General features: G+C 36.3%; 1 long non-coding RNA gene across 2 annotated transcripts in view; it reads right to left on the bottom strand.

Annotated features, from left to right (window-relative positions):
- Positions 1 to 14,526, bottom strand: part of LOC118152967 (uncharacterized) — a 197,848-nt gene that overhangs the window by 127,634 nt on the left and 55,688 nt on the right. For both annotated transcript variants that reach the window (XR_008480811.2, XR_004742054.3), the window contains exon 2: positions 6,284 to 6,449. This is a non-coding gene — a long non-coding RNA (uncharacterized LOC118152967). The remainder of the gene's footprint in view (positions 1 to 6,283; positions 6,450 to 14,526) is intronic.

The raw sequence follows: 14,526 nt of genomic DNA, 5'->3' as shown, positions 1-14,526 counted from the left end.
TATTTTTTCCATGAGAACTATAGCTAAAAATAGAGTCAGAATTACTCATAAATTTTTATCAATATTGATTTTTATTAAAAGGTTCTACTGACTCGGCTTCAATTCAAGAAGGAAACAATTCCATTGCAAACTTAATTCTCTAAATATAATATTTTGGCCTGAGTTATTTACCTTTTTTGTTTTCCCCTTTTAAACCATTCCTATTCAGTTTCTAAGTTTCCCAGATAGGTACAATTTGTAATTATTTCATTATATTTAGATAATTTCATTTGTGTGACAACTTTCAATCTTTCTCAGTATTCCCCATTTGAAATATGCTTTAGCTGTTTTTAAATAAATGGAAACAGAAAAAATTTGATTATAAAAAATGAAATAAGATAAAACTTTTCTTTGAGTATAATTTAATAAATTTGACCATGTTCTTGGTGGCTTTTAAACCACTTGTCAGTTCAAGGGTGAATTTTTGGCTGACCAGACTCAGTTATATTCTGATGGGAACCATGTGCTGCTTGGTAGTTTCTAAGACTTTTTATCCTAAAATCAGTTAAGGTTGGATTTTTGTGGGGTTCTGTTTTTCTTGGGACTAAAATACAAATCCATATTTAGATTTTTTTGTTTTTATTTCTGAGACAGACTCTCACTCTGTCCTCCAGGGTAGAAGGCAGTGGTGCTAGCTCCTCTCATGGTAGCCTTGAATTCCCGGGCTCAAGGATCCTTTCACCTCAACTCCTTAGTAGCTGGGACTACAGACAAACACTACCACACCCAGATATTTTATTATTATTATTATTAATTTTTGGAAAAATAAGTTCCCACCGTGTCATCCAGTCTTGATTTTGAAGTCCTGGGCTCAACTAATCCTCCTGTTTTGGCCTCCCAAGGTACTAGGATTACAGGCGTGAGCTACCACGCTTGGCCCTATTTGACTGTTTTGAAGATATTCCTCGGTGTGTTCGTGGCATTAAAATACTATTATGTACAGATTTAACACAAAAGCTTCCTATAGCCTACAATATTTCACAAATCCTCGGACAGACTTAAAATACTGTTATCATTGAATTTTTCGCATGATTCATGTGTAATTCTATTAGTGGCCTCATTCAGTGACACCTCCATAATGGTGTGCTCAGAATTTTGGAAGTTTGAGTCAATTTCATTATCTGGGGGCTGACTAATGCTAACTTGTGGAGACAAACAGTAAGACAATACATTTGGGAACTTTGAAGATTTTTCCTATTTACTCAAAAGTCAACCAAAAAAAAAATGTAGAGATTTAATGCCTGAAACTAACAATAACCAAAGGACACTATTTTGTGTAACAAAATGCACCTGCTCTCACCTATTGTCTCTGTTAACAGTGCTCCCTGTCGGAGTTGCCTTCTATATGGAGAAATCCTACCAATGTGATATTCTTAGCCTCTCTCTACTCCTTTGTTTATTTCTCTTCAGAAAGACGCGAGATTCAATCTGATGGGTAAATCTGAAAGAAACTAGATACATATAAAGTAGTCCCTTTCTATCACCATCTCTTTTTTGGGAGAAGGCATCAGGTAGTCCAGTACGTTTTGTACTTGGCTAGGTAATTTGATCAATTCCGAGGATCAGTATTTGGAAGTCCACTTGCCCACGCATATAAACCATATTCTATTTCATTAGCTTCACTGGGAATTATTCTGTTTTCTATCTGATTTATTCTTTTGTCCTACTTCTCAGTTAGTTCATAAGCCAAACAGAATAGAGAGGCATTGTTTACTGAGCCCCTTAAACATCAACACTTCTCTCCTGGCTAACAGTCTCTTATTCATGCTTTCATACAGCAAATATTGCTGAAGCCTTTGCTACACATTGGATCCTGCACTTGGTGCTGTAGGTGGTGAGAAGGTGAATTCAGTCCCAGCTCTAATTTAATCCTGGCTTAGGTCTGCCTTCTGAGAGTGAATTATAGGGTCAGCCGTCAACCCAGACAAAGCCACTATATTGAGTGTGAAACTGGAGCAATTAAGTGAGGAAAGGAAGGGAGCATGAGCTCTAAATCTGCCTTGCACAGCTCCTATTCCATTAATTTATTAAACACAAACAGGTCAGACTAACAGAAAATCTTACTGTTCATTATTTTTGACAGCTTATTTGAAATTTAAAATCTTTGTGAACTAAATTTATATTATTTTTACACTTTTGGATGGCTGCAAAGTTCCTGGCTTGAGAGGCAGAGGACGCAGTGCCCCAGCTGCTGCCCAACCTTGGAATGGAAAGGCAGTCTGAGGGAGAAGTATCTACATAATAGTACTTTTGCCTACAGAACAGTACTTTTGTTCCCAAATGTTGAAAATTGCCTAATAAATGTTTTGATCAAATCCATTTGACTATTTTTCCTTTAATTGTGATTTGGGTTGTCTAGGAACTCCTTTCTCTTCCATCTCGTTTCCATTATCCCAGTGACAGAAAGTTGGCAGTTTCCTATTTGTTTCCTAGTCTACTCACTGTGTAATTAATAACTGACCAGATTATGAATCCATATCTCCTTTAGGACTCTGTCTCCTAAATGTGCTGTTTCTCTCTCTTCACTGGGTTTTCCTGAACAGCCTTAAAAAATTCAGGGAAAAAAAATAAAGAGAAAATGGATGGATCTTGGTACTCTCTTAACAGTAGGCCTAGAATAGTACAGAAATAACATCTTTGCAGAATGTGCTGTTAAACAGCTGGGAAAAAGGGATGGAGGCATTTCCAAAACCCAAACAATGTTTCTTCCACCTGGAATCCACACCATTATTTTGCCTGAGAGACCAACCTGCTCCAAATTCCTCTTTCATTCTCATTTACTGCCAGGCCAAGGTCTACCCAAACCTGTCACTCATAATGAGCTGGATAATGTCAGTGTACTGGGATAAATTTTTACTTTCTCAACGATACTCTGTTCCAAGAAATACAAGGCCGTTTTATTAATATGTGAACAGTAAATGTATGTACTGTTTATAGAGCCTGCCAAAATAGTTTAAAAATGACACTATGGAAAATTATTAACCAAGCACTTTGCAACTTTTCAAGACAGAATTTAAATGCAGTTTCAAGCACTCTCATTTAATATTTTTTGTATAAGTTTCTAACTGTGACTGGTTTTGACTCTGCTAGGAAAATCTCAGTATGGAAATTTCCTGAGCTGACAGCAGGTCATGCTGAATTAGAAGCATCACTCTTGTAGGGGGGAGGGGTAGCAGTTAAAGAATGTACTGAATTTATTTCCCATTAGTTATATATTCATAAAAGCATTGAAGAGTAACTTTCTAATTTCCCAGTTTTAAAAACAATGGATCCGTTTTTCCATTCAGCTTCTCCTAATGTGATGGGAGCGAAGAGAAACTCAAAGGAAGCTTCAACTCAGGTCATGTTTCAGAACTTTTTCCCAAGAATGTTGTCTTTTTCTTTTCTTTTTATTTTTTCCCCCAAGTCCTATTATTTTTTCCATGACACATGATTGCGATGTCAAAAGCAGATATACTGTACTCCATAAGCGGACCTCTAACATTTAAACCTAATTGAGAGGCACACAGAATTTTAACTGGAAATTTTGATTCAGGCAGGTTGAACTAAACAGCCCATCTGTGCCTACCCTTCATCTCCCAGTGTATTCTCATTTAAGAAAATTAGACTATTCCTTTGCTGCTAGACATTTTTATTCCCTACTCACATTAGTGGGTAATCTAAAAACTGAAATTTTGATATGGGAATAACAGTGCTTGAGAGGAGGCCAGGAATTGAAGGCAAAAGGAACTTTGATTCTTTTTAGTGACTTTCATTCCTCTCTTAGCTTTTAAAAGGAGAAGTTCTCTCTTGTGATCCTTTCCTGACATCATCTTTAACTTTGTTTGTTCTTATCCTTTCTTTTGAAAATTTCCCCCAAATTCAATGTAACTGTATTAATCAGCTATGGCTACTATGATGCTACATAACAAACCACTGAAAAGTTCAGTGCACTGGTGACACAAGTCTTTATTTCCTCTCTTACAGGTCTGTGGTTTGTTTGGGATGGTTTTGCTTCAGGCTTTGAGTTGACTGTGCTTCATCCCTGGCTTCAGGTTAACTGCAAGTGGGCTTTATATATCTCCACATACCCCTAGAACCAGGAGCTACCCAAGTCAGGTTCTCTTCACAGTGGTTCACAGAAGGCCAAGGAGGCAAGCAAAAACCTAGGATGTCTCTTAAGAGCTCGGTTCAGAATTCCATATTCATTGACCAAAAACTTCATGTGGCCAAACCCAACATCAATGGAATAGAGAAATCTCCACTTACGGTCATGCACTGCCAGACACATGGTAAGAGGGAGAATTGAGAAAAATATCATTGAATCTATAGTGACCAATGGGAAGTAAAATATTCCATTGTTTCTTGACTCTGCCTCAGACTGCACATTAAACATTATGTGATTTGCCACTCGTGTTATATGATACAATAAGTTGCCTTAAAAATAAAGACCCTTGCATTTAAGACCCTGTTGTATTTCAGAAAGTGATTTGTACACATTTTACCAACCTCATGTAGTAATGCCAGTTACAATGAACACGTAGGATATCATAGCCATTCTTAGAAATAGTCAAACATTCTCAGAAACATTTGCCTTTCTCTTGCATTCACCAAACACAATTATACTTCTCACAAACCCTGGTACATCCTGGGATGTTGCAGTAATTTTTCTTTATTCTCTCTACGTCTTATTTCATGTTTTAGGTCAAAGCATGGAGTCAGGAAAGTTATACAAAAAGATAACTAAAAAAAAAATAAGAAATTAGAAAAGGAAAGCATAAGAAAAAGTGGGTGCTAGGTAAATGGGATGAAACAGCTCTACCAATACACACTGTGAGTCAATGCAGATTGAATACACTAGAATCTCAGGTCTTTATTCAGTGCCAAGTGATCCTTAAAATACATTACAAGAAAATGAATGAATTCATTGCAATGAATTTCCACTATCATCTTAAACCTGGAATTTAAGATGTGTCACTAAAACTGGTAATGATAAAGTCTCACTAGTCAGGAGCCAACTCTAGTGACTGCAACAGTAATCTGATATGTATTCTGTGCCTGGAAAATAAGTGAGTGCTCATAAATGGTTACCATTATTATTCATTTTATTAGTGTATATGAGTTACTGTGCTATGAATTACAGATAAAGTGGTGGGTAAAACACATATGGTTGTACTTCTGCAGATTGTTCAGTGATTAAACTCAAAATTTGGTTTTAAGACTGTCAGGCAGACCTATACACAATGAATTTAAGAGTAGCTTTTATAAAAAATAATGTTTTTAGTTCCCTGCATATTCAATTTGAATTAACAACAGAATATAGCTACAATGGAAAATTGTTTTTACTGATAGGTTAATTAATAGGGATATATTTACCAAAAAAAGGAAGGCAATCACCCTACTTTGCTCTTGACAAGTCAGTCAACATGCGGAGAACTATATTAAATTTGTGTTAGCAAGTATTAACATTTTCAGAAATTTAATGAAAAATTGAACTGTGCACAGAAGAAAGTACCCAAAACGGTAATTTATTTGAAAATGTTTGTATAAGGAAAAGATGAAGGAAAACGTGGCTTTTATCTTAAATAAGAGAAATAATTTTATATACATTCTTAATAAGTGTTTAAAGGTTACTGTGGTCAATATGTTATATTCGTTATTATAGAGGTTAAAACTTGGAGTAAAAAGAGAACTGATTGCCTTTAGTACAGGTGTAACTATGATTGTTATTCTAACCCACTCATTTATTCATTCATTTAGTTTTTCAATCAACAAATATTCTTTGAAAAATCTACTAAATGTTGTGCAAACGATCTGGGCACCAGGAATATAGCAATAAAGAAGAAAAACAAAACCATTGCCCTCATGATTCCCTACATTCAAGTAAGTAAAAAACTTGTAAATCAATAATCTCAGGTTGTAATAAATTCTATTGAGAAAATTTATTTAAAATTATTTGTTTCAAGGATGTGAAAAACGCGTGTTTTGTGTGTGTCCTCTCTTCATTCCAAGTCTATCACTCAATATCTTTTCATTTTTATGCTCAGATCTAAATGTTTAAGTTCTGATATGGTATGGCAGAGGAAGAACTGTAAAATGCACTAGACAGACATGGTTTCATCCTTGGCATGGCTATTAACTAGCTATGGGATCTTAAGCAACTTACTTGACCACTTTGACCCTCACTTTCCTTATTTATAAAATGTGGGGAAATGGTGACAGCATCTGTGCAAGGATAAAATGAGATGACATGTGAGATAGTTACCTCTTTTGATAGTTCTTTATTGGCAGCTCCCATCACCACTCTTCTCTACAGATCTATGTATTCTCTTCCCCTGCCCTTCTTGTGGCCAGGAGGCTGATCTTCAAGGACTGCATCTCCTGGTTTCCCTTGTTGATTGGTTTCCAGTTCAGTTCAGTGACTGGAAGCACTGGCAGGAAAATATAAAAAAGAGAGGTAAGAGTATTTCTTCCCTAACGTTTCCATGCATTGGCAGGTATATTTAGCACTAGCTGCATCCCTCTAAGACCAATGCTTCAACAAGGTGGCCCATTTTTTAAAATAATCCTAGCTTCCTCTGTGCTTGAGTAACTTCATTTCATCCCTAACCTTTTTATCCTGGGAGTGACATGCTTTCTTACTGATGTTAGCCCATGGATGCCTCTCACTGTCCCTTCACCCCATACACACATCCATAAGTAGTCCTTCATTAAAGTCTCTGCATTTGAACCATCTGGAGAACTGGATTCTGACTAATACAGTACTTACTACCAGGAATAGCCACATAAAGTAGCTATTCAATAGAGGATTCAGAAACTAGTTTGTTAAATGTTGGATGAAGGCATTATCTTCCTGAAGGAAAATGGGAGACAGGTAATGGCTTGCTGTGCCATCATAATTACTTAGATTATTGCCAGTGAAGGCATACGATGGAGGAGCAGGTATCCTATGCCTGTTGCATTTTGTTTCTATGACAATAATGATAATTATAAAGAGTATGGGGCTGGCTAGCTACCTACGACTATGCAGAAAGCTCACAAAGAAACAAAAAATAAATGTACAGAAACTTAAATTTCAAACACAAAGTACTAGTGGAGAACTAGAAAGCTCCTGTAATGAACCTTAAAAGAATCCCTTATATCTAGTAACTACAGTGCAGACATGCCTGAAGATTGGGCTCAAATGTGTAATTGTGTAGGTAGTAGAATTGCTGCATTTTATAAATGCACATCATTACCAAAGCACTTAAAACAAGGTTAGGGCATTGGTTGAGAAGTTGCACTGTGAGACTTGGGATGAGGATATTTGGATAGGATAGACCCATTTGAAGGTGTAAACTTTGATTTTCCAAATCACCTCAAGATGATTTTGCATAAAGAAGGAGCCTTTTTTTCCCAGTATTAGAAAAATAATCTTTCTGTACAGAAAGACCTTTCAGTGGCCCAATCTGCACTTTTGACTCACAAAGGGATGCCAGTTCTTCTCAAAACTCACCCCCTACTATCACTCATTGCCTTTATATCCTAACTAGAGCTATATCTAAGCAGCCCTCATGTATAGAATTGATAAACCTATTTCAAAAAAGAGACAGTATACACCACAAAACTTAAAACATCTTTTAAAACTGGATCATCAGAAACCTTATAATCTGTGTAGGGATGGTTTCTAAGAGTGTTATACTGAAGAAGACAAAATATAAGAGTGAATTGAGCCAATTCATCAATAGATAGTAGGTGCACTTTCAGTGTTTTGAATTAACGTGCCAGCCAAGGCAATGCTAAGCACTTCTAGCAGTTTCCTTTGTTGACTAGTGAAGTCTGGATTCAATTTAAAACATTTCATGATATTAATCTGCCAGAACTTCCCTGCCCTAATTTAGAGCAAAATAAATAAATAAATACAGACAGACAGACTTTAGCAAATTAAGGTCTTAATGTTGATTTTTTTTTTTTTTTTTTTTTTTTAGACAGAGTTTTACTTTTGTTGCCCAGGCTGGCCCCACAACTTCCAATTCCTGGGTTGAAAAGATTCTCCTGCCCCAGCCTCCCGAGTAGCTGCGGTTATAGGAATATGCCACCACACCCAGCTAATTTTAATTTTGTATTTTTAGTAGAGATGGGGTTTCTCCATGTTGGTCAGGCTGGTCTTGAACTCCCAACCTCAGGTGATCCACCTGCCTCAGCCTCCCCAAGTGCTGGGATTACAGGGGTGAGCCACCACAGCTGGTGAGGTTGATTTATTATATGCAACGTACACGCCTTCCTTCTCTGTCCATCAGGAGATGCCAGAGAACAGTGTGCCTTTTCCTGTGAAGGCATTCAAAAAATTAATACTCTTTCCATCAAGGCAAGTAAGAAAATTCACCAAGAAGAAAATAGCATCTTCAGAAAGCTTGGAAGTGGCTCTTTGGCAAACTGAAAATAAAGATGGGGAATGCCGCCATTGTATTAGGATCTCTCATTTCTTGAAATCTCTCATTTCAACAAGAATAATGCAATCCTGGGGTAGGAAAGGCCATGTGGTAGTGCTTAACCCTCAGAGAAAAGGTGGTTGCAATTACCATAATTGGCCACAGAGATGGGGTGGCAATCAGTATTGTGACCTGCAGGAATCTGTGGCTGTGGCTAATGACAATGTTCCCTGTAATGAAGTGGATGGGCAGTTTATGAGGTATTAGTTGACCTATCTAACTGGAAAAAAGTATATTCCTTTTGAACAGAAATCTGTCTTGAGTCACCAAAAAGCAGATTTATGACTTCTTATAGTCTTATAGGCTCCACTCAGTTTCTAGACCTAGGAATTTTTTGAGGACCCTGCAAGTCAGCCCCTGGGAAGATAGTTAGATGGACCTTGGAGAATGACTGTGAATTGCAACAATTTTATCTGATTTTAGCTGTTATTCTAAAAGTTATATCTAGACTGGTGAAAATTAACATAGCCACAGCTTAACAGGATAGCAACTATTCACCTGGCAAACATTTTTTTCTTCATCCCTAGGGACACTATATGAAGCATCTGGCATATACAGGGCATATTCATAGAATGTTGGAGCAAAGCAACAATTCATCCACTTGAGAAACAGCTGTCAGGAGCATCAGTTTCACTGAAGAAAGTTGCAAAAATCTAGTGTTTGGGGTTTTGAATGCACAAATGTCTAGCTAGAAACTACATCTCAACCTCCCTTGTAGCTAGGTATCCCCTTCTTACAGGTTATGTAGATATGCAGCAACCCAGTTTCTACTGTAAGAAGAGGATCATATCCTAGGGGTAGCAAATGCTATAAACCTGAGTTTCTGAATAACCACCTGCAGCAGGGAACCCCCACCAGCCTACACTGGCCAGATATTTCATGAGACAGAGAGAGAAATTTACATACTATTCGGGCCACTGTATTTTTAGATCTTTCTATTTCACCAGCTAAGGTGAAATTGACTTATGTAAAGCTATCATCACTAAACCTAATCCACTTCTAACCTATTAAATTACAACATTTCTATGATCCCTTATGCAATTTGTCTGTTTTTAATAAGAACCTGCAGCATCTGACCCTTTTCATTATTCCATGCTTTGTAAAACATTCTATTAGCTTCTGAGGCATAGCTCTTTCATGTTATTTTTCATACTTCTCTCCCCATAATTCTTGACTTCATTAAATGCTGTTTTCTGGTATAACTGGAAAAGGAATCATCGATAGGGGGCAGGGAGAAAGGGTGGAAAAGCAAAAGAAAGGCAGTTTATGTAAAAAGACCTGAGAGTGATTTTTAAAAAAGCTGGGAAGGGCCAGGTGTGGTAGCTCACACCTGTAATCCCATCACTTTGGGAGGTGAGGTGGGTGGATCATGAGATCAAGATATCGAGACCATCCTGGCCAACTTGGCAAAACCCCATCTCTATTAAAAATACAAACATTAGCCAGGTGTGGTGACTTGCTCATGTAGCCCCCTACTCAGAAGGCTAAGGCAGAAGAATTGCTTGAAACCAGAAGGTGGAGGTTGCAGTGAGCCAAGATCATGCCACTCTACTCCAGCCTGGGCAAAGGAGAGAGACTCCACCTCAAGAAAATAAAAAATAAAAAATAAATAAAATAGCTGGGAGAGTTATGTCAAAGGATTATATTCTGAATTTATCATAATTATTACTTTAAGATGTGAGAGACTTGAACATCTTTATATCCATAAAGGTAATCTGTAGCAGAGAAAAAAAAAAATAAAAGAGAGGGAGAAAATAAGTAGAACAAAATTGTTGAACAGGCAACAGGGAATGGAAATAGCATGGTGAAAACAGAGTTTTAACAATAGGAAAATTATTTCTTATAGTGAGAAACAACAAAAATGTAAAGTATGGGGAAGTGTCATAAAAGGATCTGAAAAAAGATCTTACTAGATTGTGTCAAACTTCTCAAAGTAGAACTTACATTTCTATGCTGGGAGCTGCTTCCTGAGTTCTACCCTCAGCCTGGAACATTCTTCTCTCAGGCCTTTAGGAAGCTAATTTGCTTAAATGTCGTTTCCCATCACTGTTTCCCTCTCACTTTACTTTATGGTGTTTTCATCATATTTATCATTCACTACCTGATGTTACATATGTTTGGTTTTGCCCATAACTAGAAAAAAAAAATGTCTAGTTTAATCACTGCTATTTTTATGCCACACTTTGAATGGTGCCCCACACATTATAATTTCTCAATAAATAATTATTAAATGAATACATACAGTTTTCATAAAATAGTTAAAAATCTGGACGATTCACAAACTAGACGAGAGTATGACAACAGGCACACTATTGCCCAGCAGTGCTGTGAGTCCAGCTAAGTTACAGCCAAGGGAACCAGACTAACTTGAGTGTTAGTAGTTAAAACATGATTTAATTGCCACTGGAATAGCTAGTCAGATTATGAAATGAATAAATTCAGAAAAAAATCCCAAGAATGTTGATAAAATTAATTTAAAATGATAAATAAAAATAAACATTTTCAAAGATAAGTTGTTTATTTCAATGATGTGGAGAAAAGATTATATGATGCTTGGTGAACTGCTAAACATTTAAGAATTCTTTCTCATGCTATATCAATTCTAGAAATTATAAAAAATTATATAAGGGCATATAACTGGGTCATAACATCCTATAAAAATAGAGTCATTTTTAAATGTTAGAGCAGGAAAAAGCCAACATCAAAGGATAAAATAAGGCTCACATCTATAATCCCAGCATTTTGGAGGCCAAAATGGGAGAACTGCTTGAGGACTCAAGTTGAAGATCACCTTGGGCAACATAGCAAGATCCTCATCTCTACAAAAAATTAAAAGTAAAATTTAGCCAGGTATGGTGGCACACACCTGTAGTTCTATTTATTGAGGAGGCCAAAGCAGGAGAATTCTTTAAGCCCAGGAGTTTGAGGTCGCAGTGAACTATGATCACACCAGTGTACTCCAGCCTGGGAAACAGAGTGAGATGCCATCTCTAAAAAAAAATTATTTAAAAGGAATGAAATAATAAAATAATTTTAAATATAGATGTGCCTACATATACATTTAAAAATCTGGAAAGACCAGAGCAATTAATCAAGAGAAAGAAATAAAAGGGATACAGACCAGGTGCGGTGGCTCACACTTGTAATTCCGGTATTTTTGGGAGGCCGAAACATTTGAGGACAGGACCATCCTGGCCAACGTGGTGAAACCCTGTCTCTAACAAAACATACAAAAATTAGCCTGGTGTGGTGGCGGGTTCCTATAGTCTCAGCTAGTAGGGAGGCAGAGGTGGGAGAATCCCTTGAACCTGGGAGGTGGAGGTTGCAGTAAGCAGAGATCATACCAGTGAACTCCAGCCTGGATGACAGAGAAGACTCTGTCGCAAAAAAAAAAAAAAAAGGAAAGAAAGAAAGGGCAGACAATTTGGAAAGAAAGATGCAAATTAGCTGTATTGATAGATGACATGATCTTATGTTTAGAAAAACCTAAATACTCCACACACACAAAAAAATGTTAGAACTAAAAAATAAATGCACTAAAGTTGCAGGATACAAAATCGACATACAAAATTAGTAATATGTATCAATGGTGAGCAATCTGAAAAAGAAATCTAGAAAGCAATTCCATTCATAATAACTATAAAAAAATTAAAATACCTAAAATAATCTAACTAAAGAAGTGAAATGTTGGGCATGCTGGCTCCTGTGTGTAATTCCAGCATTTTGGGAGGCTGAGGCGAGCAGATCACCTGAGGTTGGGAGTTCGAGACCAGCCTGACCAACATGGAGAAACCCCATCTCTACTAAAAGTACAAAATTAGCTTGGCATGGTGGAGCATGCCTGTAAGCCCAGCTGCTCAGGAGGCTGAGACAGGAGAATCGCTTGAACCCGGGAGGCAGAGGTTGCAGTGAGCCAAGGTTGTGCCATTGCACTCCAGCCTAGGCAACAAGAATGAAACACTATCTCAATAATAATAATAATAATAAAAGAAGTGAAACATCTATAAAGGAGCAAAACTTGGATGAAAGAAATGGAAGATCCTGGTCAACATGGTGAAACCCAATCTCTACTAAAAAATACAAAAATTAGCTGGGCATGGTGGCACATGCCTTTAGTCCCAGCTACTCAAGAGGCTGAGGCAGGAGAATTGCCTGAACCCAGGAGGCGGAGGTTGCGGTGAGCCGAGATCGAGCCATTGCACTCCAGCCTGGGTAACAAGAGTGAAACTATGTCTCAAAAAAAAAAAAAAGAAAAGAAATGGAAGATGACACACATGAAAAATGGAAAGATATTCCATGCTTATTGATTGGAAGATTTAATATTGTTAAAATGTCAATACTATCCAAAGCAATTATAGATTCAATGCAATCCTTATCAAAATATCTATGATATTCTTCACAGAAACAGAAAAAAAAATCCTAAAATTTCTATGGAATCATCAAAGATCCTGAATAGCTAACGCAATCTTCAGCAAAAAGAACAAAGGTGGAGGCATCACATTACCTTATGTCAAAATTTATTACAAAGTTATAGTCACCACAAGAGTATGATACTGGCATAGAAACAAACACATGAACCAATGGAATAAATATACAGAATGAAAATAAAAATCCACGCATATACAAGCAACTCATCTTTGACAAAAGTTCCAAGAACTTCCAATGAAAAAAGGAGAGTCTTTTCAATAAAGAATGCATAACTGCATAACTAACTACATGCAGAAGCATACAACTAGACTCTTACCTTTCGCCATATACAAATATCAAATCAAAATGTATGAAAGACTTGAATCTAAGACCTGAAACTATAAAATTATGAGAAGAAAACTTTTGGGAAATACTCCAGTACATTGGTCTGGGCAAAGATTTCTTGTGTAAAATCTCAAAATCATAGTCAACTAAAGAAAAAGTAGAAAAATGGGATTATGTCAAAATAAAGACTCCTTCATAGCAAAGAAAACAACAAAGCAAAGAGAAAACCTACAGAATGGGAGAGAATACTTGCAAACTATCCATCTGACAAGGAATTAGTAATCAGAATATACAAGGAGCTCAAATAACTCGATAATAAAAAAATTGATAACAATTTAAAATGGGCAAAAGATTTGAACAGACATTTCTCAAAAGAAGACATACAAATGGTTAATAAATATCTTTTAAAAATTCAGCATTACTAATAAAAAGAGAAATGCAAATCAAAATCACAATGTGGTATAATCTCACCCTAATTAAAATGCCTCGTATCAAAACAACAAAAAATAACTGAAGTAGAGATGCAGAGAAAAGTGAACCTCCCATACACTGTTGGTGGGAATGTAAGTTAGTACAGCCACTATGAAGATCAGTATGGAGGTTCCTCAAAAAGCTAGAAATAGAACGTGCATTTTGTCCAGTAATTTTACTACTGGATGTATATCCAAAAGAAAGGAAGCTAAATATGTCAAAAAATATCTACACTCTAATGTCTGTTGTAGCACTATACACAGTAACCAAAATTTGAAATCAACCTAAGTATCTATCAATGGATAGATGGATAAAGAAAATGTGGCATATACATACAATGGAATATTATTCATCCATAAAAAAGAATAAAATTCTGTCATTTACAGCAACAGGGATGAAACAGGAGGCCATTTTATTAAGTGAATAATCCAAGGACAGACAGACAAATGTTACATGTTCTCACTTATATATGGGAGCTAAAAAGAGTGGATTTCATGAAGATTGGTGGATGCGGGGGTTGTAGGTGGGGAAAGAATATAAATATATTTTTACCATTGAGCTGTACACTTAAAAATTGTAAAGATGGCAAAGTTTATATGTATATTTTACTTTATAAAAATTTAAAAAATAAATCTTGGAATAAACCCACCAATTTTCTTATATAAATTCAAAGTGGGGCAATATTTTTAACAGAAATACCTAACAAAATTTCTTAATATATAAGTATTGCTGATTTACCTTTTTAAACTATAAATTGCTTGAGAAAAAGGACTTGCATAATCTGTTACTGAAAAAATACCTCAGGGTCATAAAT

This window comes from Callithrix jacchus, chromosome 4, assembly GCF_049354715.1.
Source record: "Callithrix jacchus isolate 240 chromosome 4, calJac240_pri, whole genome shotgun sequence".
NCBI lineage: Eukaryota > Metazoa > Chordata > Mammalia > Primates > Cebidae > Callithrix > Callithrix jacchus.
This window is presented reverse-complemented; position numbering and strand designations above follow the sequence as displayed.